We start from the raw sequence: 22276 nt of genomic DNA on the forward strand, positions 1-22276 counted from the left end.
AATTCAACAGAAACATCTTAGCAGATTATTAAGTGCATATGACTTACTCATGACTTAATTTGTTCTAAATGTTACGATGTGTAAGTTTTGAGGCTTTGTTCCAACAATTCACTCTTCTTCTTCTTCTTCTTCTTCTTCTTCTTCTTCTTCTTCTTCTTCTTCTTCTTCTTCTTCTTCTTCTTCTTCTTCTTCTTCTCCTTCTTCTTCTTCCTCTTCCTCCTCCTCCTCTTCTTTCCTCCTCCTCCTCCTCCTCTTCTTCTTCTTCTTTTTCTTCTTCTTCTTCTTCTTCTTCTTCTTCTTCTTCTTCTTCTTCTTCTTCTTCTTCTTCTTCCTCTTCCTCCTCCTCCTCTTCTTTCCTCCTCCTCCTCCTCTTCTTCTTCTTTTTCTTCTTCTTCTTCTTCTTCTTCTTCTTCTTCTTCTTCTTCTTCTTCTTCTTCTTCTTCTTCTTCTTCTTCTTCTTCATTTACCTGCCAGGAGCCAGACCCAGTAGTCAAGCAGGTCTGAGTAGAAGAGATAAGGAACAGGCAAAGGTGAGTATTTGGTGAATAAGTCAGACTGTGCCTGGGAGAATCTTGCATTTTTGACTAACTAGAAATGAGGATACTTCTTTATTTGTAAAGATTCCACAAAAGAAGCAAATTTATGATTTAAAAAGTAATACAGTTCTAGGTGAGAGAAGCATGGGAGATTTAGGAAACAGAAGGATCCAGGGGATCCTAGAAACCTACAAGAGGGACATTATGATGGGCAGATCTGGGTCCAGGGGTCTTGCTCAAACTATGGCACCAGCCAAGGACAATACGTGCAGTAAACTTCGAACCCCTACCCAGATCTAGCCAATGGACAGGACATTCTCCACAGTTGAGTGGAGAGTGGGGACTGACTTTCACACGAACTCTGGTGCCCCGTATTTTGACCACGTCCCCTGGATGGGGAGGCCTGATGCCACTCAGAGAAAAGATAGGAGGCTATCAAGAAGAGACTTGATACCCTATGCACATTTACAGAGGGAGGAGGTCCCCCTCAGTCACAGTCATAGGGGAGGGGAGTAAGGGGAAAATGGGAGGGAGGGAGGGGGGAATACAAGAGATGGGATAACAATTGAGATGTAATATGAATAAATTAATAAAATATATTTTAAGAAAAGTAATACAGATCAAATGATTTGTCCCTGGACAAGTGTTACAAGTATAGAGAGAATGGGTATTGTCCATTTCAAATCATTTTAGATTATGTACATATTTATGGCATATAACATAGAAAATACATGAGCCTGTCTAGGCAAGTTCCCAAGTCTTGAACAATGTATAGTGGTTGAAGTACAATTTGTGAGTTAGCCCAGCCCCAAAATTTAAAAGCTCTCCCAGGCTGTAGGCTGACTCATTCCATTCATTTGTTTTTAGTAAAAAGACTTCACTGTAATTTAATGGGAGCCAGTCTCTTAACGTTCGACAAATTCTTATATTTTTATATTAACTGTATAGCATTTCTCTATATTTTCTTAACAGTTATAAGACTATTCAAGTTGTTTATCTGATATTTATTTAACATTGCCAAGTGATATCTATCAAGAAAATATTCATTTCACATAGACTTTCCATATTTGTTCAATACAGGGTTTTTTTGAAGTAAAACTTAATGATTCTTTTGATTTCCTGTTTTAATGTCCCCGTTATTAGTTTTGTTAATTTGGACAGTGTCTCTCTGCCTTTAGTTAGTTTAGCTAAGGTTTTGTCTATCCTGTCAATTTTCTCAATGAGCCAGCCCTTTGTTCTATTTATTCTTTTTTAAAAATTTTTTTAAAAATTATTTTTATTTAATTAAGTTATTCAGATTACAACTCAGTTGTTATCCCATCACTGTATCCTCCTGTTCCTCCCTCCCACTTTCACCCTATTCCCCTTCCCTAGGTCTAAGACCGAGGGGGCCCTCTTCTCCCACTAAATGGTCATAGGCTATAAAATCTCATCTTGGTAGCCAGCTTATTCTTTCTTTGAATGCCATTATTCTTTTTCTTTCAGATTTTTTGATTTCAGTCATGAGTTTGATTTTTTTTAACCATCTATTTCTATTGGGTATTTTCCTTTTTTTTTTCCCTACAGCTTTCAGATGTGCTGATAAATTGCTACCATGAGAGATCTCTCCAGTTTCTTTATGCAGGCACTTAGTGCATTGATATTTCCTATTAGTCGTTTTCATTGTGTCCCATGAGTTTACATATGTGGTACATTAATTTTCACTGAATTCTAGCAAATCTTTAATATCATTCTTTATTCTTCTTTATGCCAGTGAACACCGATTAGATATTTGTCCAGTTTCCATGAGTTTGTATGATCTCTGTTGTTTCTGTTGTTGTTGAAATCCAGCTTTAATTCATGGTAGTCTGACAAGATTCGGGGGGATATTTTGATTTTCTTGTACCTGTTGAGATTTGATATGTGTCAACTTTGGAGAAGGTTCTATAAAGGGCTGAGAAGAAGACATATTCTTCTTCTTCTTCTTCTTCTTCTTCTTCTTCTTCTTCTTCTTCTTCTTCTTCTTCTTTTTGAGTTCTCTAAATATCTGTTAAGTTCTTTTTAAAATATATTTTATTAATTTACTCATATTACATCTCACTTGTTATCCCATCCCTTGTCTCCTCCCATTCCTCCTTCCCTCCCATTTTCCCCTTACTCCCTTCCCCTATGACTGTGACTGAGGGGACCTCCTCCCCCTGTATATGCTCATAGGGTATTAAGTCTCTTCTTGGTAGCCTGCTATCCTTCCTCTGAGTGCCACCAGGCCTCCCTATCCAGGGGACGTGGTCAAATATGGGGCACCAGAGTTTGGGTGAAAGTCAGTCCCCACTCTCCACTCAACCGTGGAGAATGTCCTGTCTGTTGGCTAGATCTAGGTAGGGGTTCGAAGTTTACTGCACATATTGTTTTTGGCTGGTGCCATAGTTTGTCAGGACCCCTGAGCCCAGATCTGCCCATCATAATGTTCTACTTGTAGGTTTCTATGTTCTTTTGAATTATAATATCAGTTAGTTTTATTATTTCTATTTTTCATTTCTGTCTTGATGACCTGTTCATTGGTGAGAGTGATGTTTTGAGGTCTCCTACTATTAAAATATGTGGTTCAATGTGTGTTTTACGTTTTAGTAATGTTTCTTTTATGAATGTGGTTGTCCTTGCATTTTGGGGCATAGATATTCCGAATTGAGAAGCTGTCTTCCTGGAAATTTCATTTGATGAGTATGAAGTGGTCTTTCCCAAATCTTTTTGGTTGAATAATTATTTTGTTGGATATTAGATGGCTACTTAGCTTGCTTCTTGTGTCCATTTGCTTGGCAAATGTTTTTCCAGCCCTTTACTCTGAGGTAAAATTTATCTTTGTTGCTGTGATGAGTTTCTTTTTTGAAACAGAAGGATGGATCTTGTTTTAGCAGCCATTCTTTTAGCCTATGTCATTTTATTGAGGAATTGAGTCCATTGATCTTGAGAGATATTAATGACCAATGATTGTTTTTTTTTACTTTATTAATTTATCCTTGTTACACCTCAATGGTTATCCCATCCCTTGTATCCTCCCATTCTTCCCTCCTTCCCATTTTCCCCTTATTCCCCTCCCCTATGACTGTTCCTGAGGGGGATTACCTCCCCCTGTATATGTTCATAGGGTATCAAGTCTCTTCTTGGTAACCTGCTGTCCTTCCTCTGAGTGCCACCAGGTCTCCCCCTCCAGGGGACATGGTCAAAGTTGAGGCACCAGAGTATGTGAGAAAGTAATATCCCACTCTCCACTCTACTGTGGAGAGTGTTCTGTCCATTGTCTAGATCTGGGTAGGGGTTTAAGGTTTACCGCCTGTATTGTCCTTGGCTGGTGCCTTAGTTTGAGCGGGACCCCTGTGCCCAAATCTGCCTATCATAATGTTCTACTTGTAGGTTTCTAGGACCCTCTGGATCCTTCTACTTTGCTATTCTCCCATGCTTCTCTCATCTATAGTCCCACTAGAATGTCCTCCCCTCTGTCTCAGTTTCCTGGTAAGTGAAGGCTTTCGTGGGACATGCCCCAGATGCTCCAGCACACAACAAGAAAATTTGCTCAACCATGTTCATAGCAGCCTTATTCATAATAGCCAGAACATGGAAACAGCCTAAGTGTCCATCAGTAGAAGAATGGATAAAGAAACTGTGGTACATATATACTATGGAATACTATTCAGCTATTAAAAACAAGGAATTCCCGAAATTTGTGGATAAATGGATTGAGCTAGAAATGATCATAATGAGTAAGTTAACCCAGAAGCAGAAAGACTCAAATGGTATATACTCACTTATATCTGCATATTGACCAATGATTGTTAACTCCTATTAATTTTATGTTCGTGGTGATAAAGTGTGTGTGTGTGTGTGTGTGTGTGTGTGTGTGTGTGTGTGTGTGTGTGTTTCTCCTTGCTTTTTGTTTACTGATATAAAATGTTTATTTCTTGGGTTGGGATGTGTGCAGGTAACATCCTAGTGTTAGAGTTTTCCTTCTACTTTCTTCTGAAGGGCTGGATTTGAATAAAAATATTTTTTAAATTTGGTTTTTTCATAGAATGATTTGTTTTCTCCATCTATGTGCTTTGCTGGGTATACTAGTCAGGGCCAGCATCTGTGGTTTCTTGGAGACTGCAAGTTGAAGGAAACTTCTTTACTATTCCAGCAAAACTATGAATTTCTTATTCACAAGGTTCTTATTGTTTCATCATGCACTCATACTGGTTTTGTTAGTTTTATTTTTATCTTATGTACAACTTTGTGCTCCTACGTATCAAATCTGGGCCTCACATATATCTGGCAACATCCATGGCCCCAAACTACATACACAGCCTTCTTTGTTTTATACACAAGATTGGGTTTAAATAGCCTTGGAATGAAACCCTAAAGTGATATTTAAGCTTTGATGCTTTGATTTTTAAAATGTACACATTATGTGATTGGACAGAATCTCTGGTAAAAGATGTTTTGCAGATTTCAGTAGATATTTTATTTACTTAAGATGTGATACTTGCTGTTTATTTGTTTCAAGATAATTTAATATTTACTTTTACCTTTTTATAGATAAGGTCACTGCCATTTTCTGATCACATTTTCTTTGGATGTCTAAGATATTTTGGTGGTTTAAATGAGAATGGCCTTTCTACGCTCATATATTTGAATGCCTGCTTACTATGGAGTATTACTATGTGGGAGGGATTAGGAGATGTGACACTGTCAGAAAAAGTATATCCATGGAGGTGGGCTTTTTGGTTTTAAGACTCCATCCCAGTGTTTCTTTCTTCTTGAAGCCTGCAAATTAGGATATAGTCTTTTCTAATACTGCTCCGGTCAATGCCTTCTGTGTGCCTCCGTGTCCCCCCTCCTCCAATAATGAAATAGACTAAAGTGAAAAGGTTAGCAAGCCACATTTAAATGCTGACTGAGCTAACCCAGACCCTAAAAGATAAAAAAAAAAAAAAAAAAAAAAAAAAGGAAAAAAAAAAGAAAAGAAAAAGAAAAAAGAAAAAAACCTCAGGACCAAAAGGTTTTAGCACTGAATTCTACCAAACTTTCAAAGAGGAGCTAATACCTGCACTCCTCAAACTATTCCATAAAATAGAAACAGGAGGAACGCTGCCAAACACATTCTGTGAGGACGCAGTCACCCTGATATATAAACCACACAAAGACTTAACAAAGAGAATTTCAGACCTATCTCGCTTATTAATGTTAATGCGAAAAATCCTCAATAAAACACATGCAAACTGAATCCAAGAACACATGGAAAACATCATCTACCATGATCAAGTAGCCTTCATCCCAGGAAAGCAGGGAAAGCTCAATATACAAAAATCCATTAATGTAATTAACTATATAAACACATTTCTTAAAGCCCACATGATCATCTCATTAGATGCTGAAAAAGCCTCTGACACAATCAAACACCCCTTATACGTTAAAAAGCTTTTGAGAAATGAGTGATACAAAAAACAATAAAGGCAATATACAGGAAGCTAATAGCCTACATCAAATTAAACAGAGAGAAAGTTAAAGCAATTCCACTAATATCAGGGACAAGACAAAGTGCCGCTCTCTCCATATCTATGCAATATTGTACCTGAAGTTCTAGCTAAAGCAGTAAGACAACTAAAGGAAATCAACTGGATACAAATTGGAAAGAAAGAAATCAAAACATCATTATTTGCAGATTATATATGTATACTAATACATAAGTGACCCTAAAAATTCTACCTGGGATTTCCTTCAGCTGATAAACATATTCAGCAAGGTGGTTGGATATTGAATTAACTAAAAAGAAAATCAGTAGCCCTCTTATATTCAAACAATAAAAGGACAGAGAAAGAAATTAGGAAAACAACATGCTTTGCAACAGCCACAAATAATATAAAATACGTTGGTGTAACTAACCACACAAGTGAAAGACCTGTATGACAAGCATTTCAAGTCTCTAAAGAAATAAATTGAAGAAGATATCATAAAACAGAAAGGTATCTCATGCTCATGGATAAATAGGATTAACATAGTAAAGTTGGCTATCCTGCCAAAAGTAATCTACAAATTCAATGCAATTCCCATCAAAATTCCAACACAATTTTTTATACGTCTTGAAAGATCAATTCTCAACTTCATATGGCAAAAAACAAAAACAAAATCAAATAAAAACAAACAAACAACAATAACAACAAATCCTCTAGGTTAGCTAAAACAATCATATACAACAAAAGGAATCCCCACCATCCTGATTTCAAGCTGTACTACAGTGCAATAGTAATAAAAAAACACATGGTAGTTAGTGTCATAAAACATAGAGGTTGATAAATGGAATCAAATTAAAGACCCAGAAATAAACCCAACACTTACAAACACTTGATTTTTGACAAAGAGCCGAAACCATACAATGGAAAAAAGAAAGCATCTTTAACAAATGTTGCTGGTCTAACTGGATGTCTGCATATAGAAGAATGCAAATTGATCCATACTTATCACCCTGCACAAAATCAAGTCCAAGGGAACCAAAGAGATCTCAACATAAAAGCAGATATACTAAATCTAATAAAAGAGAAAGTTGAGAATAGCCTTGGACACTTTGGTACAGGAGACAACTTCCTGAAAAGAACACCAACAGCTCAAGCACTAAGATTAACAATTAATAAGTAGGACATCATGAAATGGAAAAGCTTCCCTAAAGCAAACAACACCACCAAAAGGAGAAAGGGCATCCTACAGAATGGGAAACATCTTCACCAACCCTACATGTGACAGCAGGTTTAATATCCAAAATATTTAAAGAACTCTAGAAAATAACAATTATCAATAAACCAAATAACCTAATTAAAAGTGGGGTACAGAGCTAAACAGTAATTTCTCAGCTGAGGAATCTCTAGTGGCTGAGAGGCACTTAAAGAAATGTTCACTGTCCTTAATTATCAGGGAAATGCAAATTAAAACAAACCTGAGATTCCATCTTATACCCGTCAGAATCACTAAGATCAACATCTCAAGTGACAGCACATGCAGGCAAGGATGTGTAGCCAAGGGAACACTCCTCCATTGCTGGGAATAGTGTCAACTTGTATAATCACTGTGGAAATCGATCTGGAGACTTCTCAGAAAATTGGAAACATATCTACCTCAATATCCAGCTATATCACTCTTAGTCATATACTCAAAATATGCTCCACCTTAACACAAGGACATTTGCTTAGCTGTATTCATTACAGCCCTAGTCATAGTAGCCAGAAACTGGAAACAACTTCCATGACCCTTAACTGAAGCATGGATAAAGAAAACATAGTACGTTTATACAATAGACTACTACTTAGCCATTAAAAACAAGGAAATCATGATATCTTCAGGCAAATGAATGGAACTAGAAAAGACCATCCTGACGGAGCTAACCCAGACCCTGAAAGATACTCTTGGCATGTACTCATTTATAAGTGGATATTAGCCATTAAAGTATGGCATAATCATACTAAAATCCCCAGACCCAAAGGAACTAATTAACAAGGAGGGTCTTGAATGCTTGAATCTTAACTCAGAAGGAGAAGTAAAATAGACATTTGAAGTAGATGAAGGGAGGGAACTGGATGGGAGAAGCTCTATTATGATGGCTTGCCTCCACAGTCATGACTCAAAGACCTTAAGTGACTATATTCATCTTAAGGGACCTGTTAGTGCCTATAAAACCTGCATGTTCTCTGCATTATGTCTGTTCCTCTTTGGCAAAGGTTTAGTTGCTATAGGAAGTGCAAGTGATCTTGGTGTGCTCTTATTCAAGTGGATTACAATTGATGCTGAGTAGGACAATCTTAACATGTAGGGAAGGCTTATATTTTTATAACCGTGAGATCTCTGCCTGGCCTTTTAGCTCCTTCCTCCCTTTAGCAAGAGATCAGTTACTTCATTCTTTTAGCAGTTCTTGCATCCTTACAGTTTACCTATGTTTTTCTTTGTTTACCCTTCAGATTAGTGAGGTATATTAACTGTTTCAATCTAAATTTTTACTCAATTCTGTGTATAAGATTACTTTCTACTACCTGTTTTTATTCTTGAGGACTTCTAGTGACAGGTTTTGAAAATGAAGGCATTCATGGAATAATTTTTGACAGGATGTGTGTATGTGAAAACAGGTTTTGAAAATGACTATCTTGCCAGAATGTCCTTTTCTAGTCAACTATGCCTTGGCTGATTCTTCTTAAAGTCTAACAACTACCACATTCATTTACATATATTAATGAAGTAGGAGCACAAGCACACTAATTGTAAGGCTTGATGTGTTGTGTCAAATTTGATGTTTCCTTGTATAAAATAACTCTTTTAAGTCTGGTGGAGGTTACCCAGCCTTTCTCTCTCTTTCAACTTTGCCATTTCAGTCAAAGTTCAAAGTTATTCATCAAGGAAATAATAGAAAGGCACAGGAAGCTCTTATCCACAACTGCCATGAATACCTCAACCCACAGTTCACTGTTTGCGGTAATAATGTTTGCAGTCTAATTGTTAGAATGGTCAATAAGTGCCAAGCCACTGGATGTAAGGAAGTTTCTTTTTCTCTTCAAGAAGCTAGCCTCAAATTCTTCTATATTTCCACTAGACCTAACTATTTCAAGTGTAGCAAATCATAGACTACTGGCTGGCTGTCCTATGGAATTTTATATCACAACAATAAAATGCTAACAGTAGAATTCATAACTGATCATACAACATGGACAAAAATCAACTTGTTTTTAAAAAAAATCATGCATATGTTAATAAACTTAGAATCAATGTCAAGAAACATTTTCTCCCTCCTTATAGTAAGAAACAAAACAACAACAACAACAAAATGATAGTTTGTGTAATTGTGCAAGGAAGGGCTTATTTTTTTTTTTTAACAATATGTGTTCCCTCAATAAGGGGAATGGGTTCTAACCTTGACATGAATGCTGCTGCCTGCTTTTCAATCACTTTCCTCAGTCCTGATGCCACTTGATATGCTGAGGTGGGATGGAGAGTAAGGGCTCCGAGGAGTAGGGGAGGGAGGAAAGGAGAAACAGGGAGGGAGGTGGGGGCCCAGAGGAGAGGAGGGAGGGGGCTATGACTGGGGTGTAAAGTGAATAATTAATAAAATTTAAACATAGCTAATAAAATAAAAATATTATATATTAATAATCTATAAGCCTCCATTAATTCTTAGCAAAGACAATAGAATATCCCTAAGGGTTATAGTTTCCATTGTTCTTTTTACATATTATGTATATACATATATACATACAGATTTGCTGGATGAAGCAAAGCTCCAACAACATATATATGTATATATATGTGTGTATATTCATACATACATATACACACACATTTCATGGATACAGCAAAGCTCCAACAACTTAATCCTTTCTTCATTACATTCTATTTTTCTTTAAATGAATGATTAAAATGAGTATACATAAAACCAACCGACCAAACAAACAAACAAAACAACTAGTTTCCCCATATCCTCACATATTCAAATGTTTTACATATTACAGGTGAAAAACAAATTATTTCCAAGAACCCACATACATTTGTATTTAAGCAACCTGTTATAGATTTTAAAAAGTTCGCAAGCAAGGTATTTTTATCAGCCAGTTCCTTTTACTGGCAGGATGTAATTTGTGGCTACAAAGAAAGGATCGATCAATTCATTACTTATCTTAAAAAGTAATCTTATAAAAATCTTAAGGGAATCACAAATCTAATTTTACATAAAAATAATCAGTCATTTCTGATTTAAATCCTCAGAGAGTACACCTATTCATTAACATTTTTTATTAAATCATATCAGGAAGCCAAAGACAAGAATGTGTACAAGGAATTTATCATCACCTTGATCATTAACTCAACTTTATAAAGCTAGTACTGGTCAGGCTCCCATTGTTGTTATTCCCTGACCTAAAAAAAAATCTCTTGCTCTATTATCCAAAGTGTGCTTTTCTGAACTTTGTAAGTTGTTAAAAAAAACCTTCAAAATTGTTCCCCAAGATTTTCTACATCAAAACCACTAACGAAATATCCTAACCTAGCTAGACAACAATCTACATCACTAAATTCTTTCTAAGCATGGTGGTTGAATCACTACTTTGCTTGAGCAGCAATACTTGGAAAAGATCAATCACTAACATTGCAAGTGTCAATGACACCGCCCACTGAGGGCTTGGGAATCCTCTTAGAGTTTTCATACAACTGATGGATTAGGAGGGTCATGATAACCATAAAGACAACAAGCAGAGCAATGCTCCATAAAAGCATGAAGTCATCAGGACACATAGACATCAGGGCTCTCACTCTCTGAGGCACACACATCTTGGGGGACTGTATTCTATGAGTTATAAAGCTGTTTGCTATTCCTCTCAAATGGCCACCAACAAAAGGCAAAATATTTTAGTTCAGGTTTTTAAATTTTCTATGCATAAGCTATTTATTAACATAATTTTAAATGTATATTTTATTTATTATAATATATTCACTATATTTCCTGATTGTTGTTCCCTCCCTCTTATCTTCCCATCTCCAGCCTCCCTCCTTCTTCTACCTATTCCCTTCTCCTAGACCTCTGATAGGGGGGCCCTCCTACCTCAACTATCTGGCACCAGCCTATTAGGACTCATCAGGATAGCCTGTATCCTGTATTTCTCTGTGTGCCTGCTAGGCCATCTTGCCAAGGGGTGGTGACCAAATCATGGGCATCAGAGTGTATGTCAGAGGTTCAACAGCTGATCTTCCTTCCCCCTACATGGAGAATTGGCATTCCATTGGTTACATCTGAATGGGGGTCTCGATTCTCTGCATGCATTGTCCTTGGATGGCATATCAGTTTGTGCAGGGCCCCTTTGCCACAGGCCTTGATGGTTTCCCTGTAGAGCTCCTGCTCACTTGTAGACCTTTCATCTCCCCACTCGTCCCTACAGCTCTCAGCTCTCTGGTCAAAATCCAGTCAATATCTTTTGTGATCCTCCATTGGGTGACATTTCTCCAAGGACATCTATGTTGGGCTAATTTTCACTTATAAGTGAGTACATACCATGCGTATCTTTCTGGGTCTGGGTTTCCTCCCTTAGGATGATCATTTCTAGTTCCATCCACTTGCCTGTAAAATTCAAGATTTCCTTGTTTTTAATAGCTGAATAGTATTCCATTGTGTAAATGTACCACAGTTTCTTTATCCATTCTTTGGTTGAGGGATATCTAGATTTTTTTTTCTAGATTCTTGTTATTATAAATAAAACTGTTATGAACACAGTTGAACAGATGTCCTTGTATAGTGGAGTATCTTTCTGGTATATGCCCAGGAGTGATACAGCTTGGTCTTGAGGTAGCACTATTCCAAAATTTCTGAGAAAGCCCCGGATAGATTTCCAAAATAGCTGTATAAGATTGTACTTGTACAACTCACATCAGGAATAGAAGTGTGTTCCCCTTTCTCCACATCCTTGCCGGCATGTGCTTTAACTTGAGTTCTTGATCTTAGCCATTCTGATGGGTGTAAGATAGAATCTCAGCATCATTTTGATTTGCATTTCCCTGAGGACTAAAGATGTTGACCTTTTACTTGTTTCTCAGCCACCCAAAATTCTTCTGTTGAGAATTCTCTGTTAAGCTCTGTCCCCCATTTTAAAAATTGGATTATTTGGTTCGGCTGTGTTTAATTTCTTGAGTTCTTTATATATTTTTAGGTATTAGTATTTTGTTGGATGTAGGGTTGGTGAAGATCTTTTCCCAATCTGTAGGCTGTGGCTATGTTATGTTGACAATGCCCTTTTACCTTATAGAAGCTTCTCAGTTTCATGAGGTCCCATTTATTAATTGTTGATTTTAGAGCCTGAGCTATTGGTGTTCTGTCCAGGAAGTTTTCTCCTGTGCCAATGAATTCTAGGCTCCACCAAACTTTTTCTTCTAACAGATTTAATGTGTCTGGTTTTATGTTGAGATCTTTAATTCACTTGGACTTAAGTTTTGTGCAGGATACAAAAATGAACAAACACAACTGTGTCTATAAGTGGCCTGATGCTTTAACAAAATGTTTATATTTTAAACAAGTGATTCTTACAGAGATTTACAACACATCAACTAAAATTTGTCTAGTTTTCCTGGCAGCTTATTTAAGTATTATAACAGTTTTGTTGAGCAATTGTCATAACAGAAGAGTCATGTTGATATACTTGTCTAAATGCTATTTTATGTAATATAAGGAATAATTGTAATGTATACCTAAAAGCCAAAAAGAACTTTAATGGTGTGTATGTGTGTTTGTGTGTGTGTGTGTGTGTGTGTGTGCGTGCATGCATGCATATCTGTGATAGGTAAATGCGTGTCTGTGAGATTATATACATAATATGACTGAATTTTGCTGTATTTGCATATTTAAACAACATAATTAAAAGAAATGTTTTCAGTCATAGTCTGAGAGGGCATACACCCTTTAATTTTTTATTTATATATATTTACTTCTTGAATTTTTCATTTATTTTAAGGGTGTAAGTGTTTTATCTGCATACATGTCTATGTCAGATGTGTGTCTGATACCTGCTAAGATCAAAAGTGGGAACCATATGCCCTGAAGCAGGAGATACATATTAATTGTAGGAATTGAACCCAGATCTCTGAAAGAGCATAAAGTGCTCTTAACTACCATTAATTCTTGAATTTTTCATGTATTTTTAAAAGATTCATTTATTTGTATCTTAGGTGTCTGAATGTTTTACCTGAATGTATGTATATGAACCATATGAGTGCCTGGAATCTGCAGAGGCCAGAAGAGAGAATGTTGAATTTCATGGAACAGGAGTTAAGGAACTGCTGTGAAGGTGCTCAATAGTTCCTGCCTCACAAATATGTCTGTCAGATATACTGGGCTAGAAAGCTGAAGATGATGCTCCAATGTTATTGAGAGTTCTGGGTGACTTTTTAGGCAGCAAACGGTATCTGTTATTTTTTCTTTCTTTTTCTTTCTTTTTTTCCGTTTTTTTTTCCACTTTGGAAGCTGCTAACCTGCACTTCCTGTTTAATCAGCTAGTTAATTTTATTCCTTTTCAAGTCTCTGATTAAGTTGAAGAACAGATCGTTTAGTTTTATAATTAAGCTTAGTTGTTTAGGAGTTAAGATGATTTTAGGTCTAAATAGATGTTTTAAGTTGATGAAGATGAGATATGATAGATATTGATTTAAATTCAGAATTTTAGACTCACCAAGATAGGAAAGATGTTTTCTTCAAAGTTGCCAAATACAAATACCCAAAACACTATGAATGTAACATTTATTTAATTCCTGATTGTGTCATGGTTCTTCTTGTTTCAGATATTTTATTGTATTTATGTTTAATAATAGAAATGTACATGTAAAAGAGAAAAATTAAAATAATTAAAAGAACAGATTTGGGAGTATTTTGTGGCTGGAATATGAAAAAGTTTGAATATCTATTGGAAAAACCATAATATGGTGAAGCTTAATGTACTGTTTCTGGTGGGAAAATGTAGTAAGAGGAAAGTGATATGATATTATTTCAAATTAAAAACACAATAAATAATCATAATAATTAATAATAACAGAAAACAAAAATCTAGCATGCTAATTATTGAGGCATTAATTTGGTATAATTATCAACATCTGAAACTAACATTCAAAAAGTAAAATGAAAAAAATCATCATCCCTTGCTACAATAAAAATATAAAACTCCCAGAAGACAATAAAAAAGAGAGTTCAGTGACACGTGTACAGAATATTTTAAAGAACCATTGAAAAGACATAAAAAAGCTTGACTTAATGCAAAGCTCACAGGTATAAGACAATAGTAGTTATTTGTCAAGAGGCAAATTTTTCTCCTCTGAACCTGAGACAGTTTATCCCAAAGTTATGAAGTTGGCTTGGTGTTATCAAATGAGGGTTTAAGGAAAAAGTTGTCTTTTTACAGTTCTCATAATCATGACTGAAGATTTCCAGAATGTGCTGCAGTGTGAAACTTTCACTATCCGATTCTTCCTTGACTCTCTCCTGTAACAACAGTTAGGGTTTCATATGGATTCCTAAGCCCCCATCCTTTTTACTCTTATATCTCACAAGTTGCTCACACAAAGGTATTTTTTCTCATATAATTGTACTTAGTCTTCTCTTCCTCAGAAAATCAAAATGTCAAAACAGTGTAAGAAATTTTAGTTGTTATTATGTCTACTAAGAGCAATGCATGAAGAAGTCAACATTACTGACCTAATTTCAAAACTGGCCTTAAAATATATAAAATAATGAGAAAATCTGAGCCAACTTAGGCACTGTTATGCAGATTATTATTAAGGCTTAGAAATTTGAAGACTTTTCATAACAGATATGAGTATAGACCTTCAGATTTTGAGTGAGCATCTATTAACACCATTTTTTCAAAGTCCATTTCTACAACAATATAACTGAATATGTTTAACCTGCTTCATGAAAAACTGCTTGGACTTTAATTCCACATTTTATGATCCCTTATCAGGTGTTTACAGAAATATAGCACTAGCCTCTTGGGCTAAAGGCTGGTAGTCAAATAATTGCTACTTTTTAGAACTGAATAATATTTTCAGTTATCATCTTGGTCTAATATCATGATGCCGAAACAGAAACAGATGTACATAGCTCTCAAATATGAAGTAGCTCTCTGCTGCAGAGCTCCTATCCCAAGCACTCTCAAATACACTTTATTACATGTGCACACACATACACAGTATTATTTAATATCCATATAAGTTCTCTATATTAATCTTTACTAAAACATTATAAACTATTAGCTGCCATGATGCAAACATAAAGCAGAAAAAATCTTGAATTTCAAAGGCAGAATCCCAGATCTTTCTTCCTCTGTAAAACAAATGTATTTTGTACCCTTTAGTTGAGGGTTCAGAGTTTTAGATTTATAAAATTTATTGGGATTATAGTAATGATATTTGGGTGACTTGATTACACATGCTAAAGCTTTATCTCAGAAGTCACCTACATCAAAATATGAAGCTTTTTGCTGTGTTGACGTGATGTGATTCTGAGTGAAATAAAAGGAAACAACATCTGTATTATCCTTGTCACTCAAGGCGTAGTGGCAGAATCTCTAACCTGGCAGTTGATCTGTTGTCTTACAGATGAAATGAAAAAGAGAAAAAGTACAAATGAAAAGAAGCCCTGTGCTTGGCTTATATCAGATCATCACTACTTTTCAAAGAAGTGCATCCCGGACTGCATTGTTTTGAAGATAAAGCAAAAACTTCACATTACAGTAGTGCTTCTCTGATGAGGGCAGGCTCAGATTCCCAATTAAAAATGGCAATTAAAATCCACGATGAAGTGATCCAAAGGACACGATACCAGAACATATTAATTTGGGAAGCCATTGATGGGAGAATAATATGTTATTTTTTTAAAATATTTTTTAAATTAATAGACTACTTTAGAGTAGTACACTGCAGAGAGTATAGAGTGTTTATATTACCCCTTCTGCCATTTCTCATTATTTCATATGGCGTTAATGTCATCAGTATTAATAATTAATGTGTTGTATTTTAATAGATGAATGAATACTATTACATCACTAAATCTCATAACGAGTCTGTTTTCTTCTTTGTGTAGCACAGTTTTAGAAATGTTCATTGTCAAGAGTGAACACATCATTGAATGGCAAACAGTCTCTCACACTGTAAATCTTCTTTACTTATTCTTATCCGTTAACCTACACTGAATCCTCTGAACCACCGATGTGTTAAGTGCATCCCTATTTTTCTCTCGATGTATAATATAAAAGAAATTATATAGTATATCGATTTTCAGGGAATTCTTTCACTGAACAATTTATACTTGACATCCTTCTATGTCCCTTTACAGATTAAATGGTCATCGTAACTACCTGATAATACACCAACTTATAGAAGTAGTTTAAATATTTCCTGACTTTGTCTTGCTGTTGTGGTGGTGGAGAGAGCTGATTCGTTTTGAGACAGAATCTGTACTTGACCTATAGTTTTTCTTGTTTGGTTGGTGTTTTGTTTTGTTTTTGCCTCAGCTATGAAAATGCTGGTATTATAGGTGTGAATCAGTATTAGAAACTAATTCATTCCTAGTTTGAGGATATGTTAGATTATTGTATTTTGTAAAAGTATTGAATAAAAGATTATTTGCATGTTTTTGGCGTGAATAAAATTTTAAACTGAATTAAATAAATGCCTAGTAATAAAGTTTCTAAGTTACTTGGTAATCTGATGTTTAACTTCATATGAAACTGCCTAAATACTACCATAGTATGTGCTATATTTTATATTACTAAAAGCAAGAATGAGGGCTGGTGAGATGGCTTAGAGGTTAAGAGCATAACCTACTCTTCAAAGGCCCTGAGTTCAATTCCCAGCTACCACATGGTGGCGCACAACCATCTATAATGTGTCTGGTGACCTCTTCTGCATACTTAATAAATAAATAAATAAATAAATAAATAAATAAAGCCTTTTTAAAAAAGCAAAAATGAAAAAAATTCCATTTTTGTCCTTTATTTCTTCTAGTTTGTATTATTAGAGTGCCTACATATCATTGAGCATTATTTAAACAACTCTGTTGTTACTTTAATGTTTTTCATTAATTTTTATTCAAAATAGATTTTCATGTAATATATTTTTATTATGGGCTCTTCTCCATCAACTCCTCTGAGATATTCCCCCATCCTTCCCATATAACGCTCCACTCTTTCTGTCTCTCCTTAGAAAACAAACAATAATCTAAAGATTAATAATAAGAAAAAACAATGCAAAACCAGAATTGGACAAAACAAACAGAAGAAAAAGAGCAAAAAAGTGAGGCACATATATAGTTATAAAAACATACTTTTTCCCAAACTATTTTTTAATTCTTGTGTCTCTTTTTTAAACACATACATTTATATTATTATACATGAGTAAAATAAACTACATGCAGGAAGAAGAACAATGAGACAGTCAGGAACTATATAAATGTTACATTCATAGTGATTTGGCTATATGTATTTGGCAAACTTGAAGTGAACATCTTTCCTATCTTGTTGGATCTAAAATTCTGAGTGAAAATCAATCTATCGTATCTTATATCTATCAACTTAAAACATCTATCTAGATCTAAAAACATCTTAACTCCTAACTAACTAAGCTTAATTGTAAAACTAAACTATCTGGTCTTCAACCCCCATCCAAGATTTGAGAAGGAATAAAAGTTAATTATCTGAGTGAACCGGAAGTGTAGGTTAGCAGCTTCCAAAACAAAAAAATGACGGAGACAGTTTACTGCCTGAACGGTCACCCAAACTCTCTATAATGTTGGAGCACCATCTTCAGCCTTCTAGCCCAGTATATCTGACAGACATATCTGTGAAGCAGGAACTATCGAGGACTTGTTTACCCTATCTTGGCAAAGTTCAACCTCTGCCTCCATCTAAGCTTGCCCATTTTTAGGCAGAATTCTATCTGTGGCAGAAGCAAGGACATTTTCTCCAGTGGCTTGTTTGCTGCATTTTAAATCATCTCCATAAGGAGATTCTTTGATGTTTATTATCTTCTCTGTGGTAGGCTGGGTGTTGCCAGAGCTTAAGTTGTCAAAAAATCTTTACAATAATAAAAACATTTAAATGCTGTATTTGGTAGGTCTCTGAGGCTTTTGAAGACCTTATTTGACTATTTTACCTTATATATCTATAGAATCATATCTATCTTTTAGACCTAGGATATATATTCTTGTGATAAAATTAGGCTTGTATTAGACATGACCATGATTTGTTCACCTAACAATTAGCTTGTATTACTTATTTATCCTAAATAGGCTGCAGCACCACTTTCAAGGGATATGGAAGTAAACCATGTATTATAATTGAGTTGCATGAACATAATACCTCCTATTAGAGTAGAAATATATACGTACATATGTATATTGTATGTGAAGAATAATCTTAAATTTGAATTCCATACCAACGTATCAGAATTACACTTATTTTACATCAATATACAAATTCTATAACAATGAATTAAAAATAACTTTACTTGTGAGTAACAATTAAGGCTTTAAGTTGAGGAGTAGATTCAATAATCTACCTTTTATTCTATCCTCCCTCTATATTTGTACGTGCCCCTTTCTTTCTTTTCAGCTCCTATCTCTTTATCTATGAAAGTAAGATAAAGGAATAGAGAGAAGTCCCTGAGTCCAACCTAGTTTTTTCTCTGTATATGACTAATAATAACTTGTAACCAACTCCCAAGGAAAATAAGCATCTATAGACCAAGGGAGTAACAGAAACCTACCCAATCCCCCTTAGAGGAAATAAGATGTCATTCGCTTAAGGTTTCTTCAAACTATTTTAGGTCAAGTAATACCTTAGAAGGGGCACAAATAAACTTGGGGAGATGGTTAAGTAAGCTAGGGATAGCATTTGTTGTCAATTTTCTAAATGTTGAGAAATTCCAGGCTTAATAGGAGTCCTGTGTGGGACAGTCTGAAATGCTGGACCAATTGAGACCAGAAGCTTTCTCCAGTGCAGTCCTGTTCCGATGAGGAACAACAACTGGAGAGCCTGGAGCTGGAACATGAAGGATCCAGTATATCAGCATCCAGCACGCTGAGAGCAATGGATCCTGTCAGGTCTGATCCAGTGTCAGTGTCCAGTTCTTCTGTTCTGAGAACATAATTTCTCACAAGCGTTATACCATTCTAACATTATAATTGTATGAGGTGTGTGGGATGTACAGAACAATTAAGGCTGGTTCTTTGCTCATTGAAGAAGTAAGACATCTGCAAATCTTCCTTCATGCTGTACTAAGAATGGCCTCTAAATATGTCACAGAGAATCTGTGAGCAATGCGAAGCCTTGTCTATGCATAGACATTCGTATCTCAACCAGTCTCAGAGCTATTCCCATGTAGTGGGATTAACAATATAAGTTACCTGCTCATTCTGCAGTTTGAATTCTTTACATTCTGATTGCAGCCCCTTCCCTCATCACCTCCAGATCCCACCCCCTCCCACATCTCCTTTCCCTCCCTCCCCTAGTCCTTAGAAGGGGGAGCCCTCTTCCCCTAACATCTGACTTCAACTTATCCAGTATTCTGTACTACCTGTAACCTCTTCCTCTGTGGCCTGGCAAGGCTACCCTGCCAGAGGGAAGTGAACAACATTAGGAGGCCTGAGTACATGCCAGAAGTCCCTACTCCCCATATTGTGGGACCCACAAGGATACTGTGCTACTGAGCAGAAGGTCTAGGTTTGCATTCTACATGGAACTTGGTTGTCACATCAGTCTCTGTATTATAATGTGGTCAACATGAATTAAGTGGCTAACATCCACTTATGGAGAATATGCCATGTGTGCCTCTCTGGGTCTGAGTTATCTCATTCAGGATGTTTTTCTCTAGTTCCAACCATTTGCCTGCAAATTTCAATATATGTATTTCTGGCTTCTTTGTCTAAAATCAGGTGTCTATAAGTGTGTAGACTTATATCTGGGTCTTCAATTTGGTTCCATTGATCAAATGTATGTTTGGGGGCTAATGGTATTTTTATTATTATAACTATAAAGTACAACTTTAAATTGGGGAGGGTGATATCTACAGCAGTTCTTTTATTATTTGGCTAGCTTTATTGTGTTTCCTCATGATTCTGAAAACTGTCCCTTTGAGTTCTGTGAAGAATTGTATTAGAATTTTGATGAGATATTACTGTATCTGCAAGATTGCTTTTGGTAATGTGGTCATTTCACTATATTTATCCCACCAATTTATGAACATGGGTGATTTTTCCATCCTCTGATATTTTCTTAAATTTACTTCCTCAAAGACTTAAAGTTTTTATTATAACTGTTTCATTTGTTTTGAGGCTATTATGAAAGGTGTCTTTCTCTAAGTTTATAATTTGTATATATGAAGGCTACTGATTTTTGTGAGTTAATTGTGTAATTCTGATACTTTCCTGAAAATGTATTCAGATGTAGGAATTTCCTAGTGAAATTTTTTGAGTTACTTATGTGTAGTATCATATAATCTGCAAAGACATAGTTTAATTTTTTACCTTTCTATTTGTATCCTCCTTGATATCCTTCAGTTGTCTTATTGTATTTATGGTACTTCTAGTACCATATTGAATAGGTATAGAAGAAATGGACAACCTTGTCTTGTTCTTGATATCAGTGACAATGGTTTGCATTTGTCTCCTTTTATGTTGATATTGGCTGTGGACTTATTATAAATTCCCTTTATTATTGAGAGATATGTATCTTTCTTTCACTAGTCTCTCACACTTTAAAAAAACCTCTATGTTTGTTTTTAATTAATTAAGTAATTAATTAACTTTACATCCTAATCACAGCCCCATACAGCCTCTCTTCCTGGTCCTACCCTCCCTCCCCTTTTCCTGTGTCCCCTTCCCCTACCCCTCAGATAAGGACAGCCTTCCCTACCCACCCATCCGAGCATGTAAAGTCATATCAAGTGCATCCACTACAACAGTAACCTGTCACGGGGCCCTGCCAGAGGGAAATGATGGAAAAGCAATGCATGAAAGCTTTTGTCATAGATAGACCCTGCTCTCCTTACTAAAGGGCCCCATATGAAGACCAAGCTTCCCATCTGGTACATATGTGTAGAGAGGGCCTAAATCTAGTCCATACAAGGTCTTTGGTTGGCGTTTCAGTCTTTGAAAGCCTCCCTGGACCATAGGTAGTTGGCTCTGTTGGTCTATTTGTTGGCTCTCCAGATCCTTCTTTCCTTCCTCCCACTCTTCCACAAGGTGGAATATTGTCCTCTGCCCAAAATTTTGCTGTGAGTCTTAGCATCTGTATCAATACACTGTTGAGTGGAGCCTCTCAGAGGACAGCTATGGTAGGCTCCCATCTCCAAATATAGTGGAGTGTTCTTAATAGTGTTGGCTCTTGTTAATAGTTGGCTCTCTTGCATGTGGCCAGGAATTAGTTGGACATGCCCCCTATTCTGCACTTTAGGCAGGGTGAATTTTTGGTCAAAGTTTTTGTAGGTGCATTGATTTTCTCCCCCTCTCTACTAGAAGACTTGTCTGGTTAGAGGGTGGCTTCTTCAGTGTTCATGCCTGCAGCTAGAAGTGGTCTCAGCTAGAGTCACCCTCATACCCTCCCAGGAGCCTAGTCTCCAGCCTGTCTCAGAGATGCCCCCGGCCACAGTTTCTTTTCTCTCTGCAAGACCTCTGTCCTTCTGCCACTGACTCTCCCCACATCAGACCCCCACCCTCATTTCCCTCATCACAACCTCTCCTTTATTGTTTCTTCTCTTTAAGCACTTCCTTTGTCTATTCTGTTCCATGTATCCTCCCTTGGGTCCTCCTTGTTACTTATCTTCTTTGGCTATGTGCATTGTAGTATGCTTATCCTGTACTATATGGCTAAAATCCAATTATAAGTGAGTACATACCATACGTGTCTTTCTGGGTCTGGGTTACCTCACTCAGGATGATCTTTTCTAATTCTATTCTTTTGCCAGCAAATTTCAAGATGCTCTTGTTTTTAAATAGCTGAATAGTATTCTATTGTGTAAATACACCACAGTTTCTTTATCCATTTTTTCAGTTGAAGGACATCTAGGTTGTTTCCAGATTCTGGCTATTAGAAAGAGGGCTGCTATGAATATAGTTGAATAAATATCCTTGTACAATGGAGAATCTTTTGGGTGTATGCCCAGAAGTGGTATAGCTGGGTCTTGGGGTAGAGCTATTCCAAGTTTTCTGACAAAGCACCAGACTGATTTCC

This window comes from Acomys minous (genome assembly GCF_964271855.1).
Source record: "Acomys minous genome assembly, chromosome: 10".
Lineage (NCBI taxonomy): Eukaryota > Metazoa > Chordata > Mammalia > Rodentia > Muridae > Acomys > Acomys minous.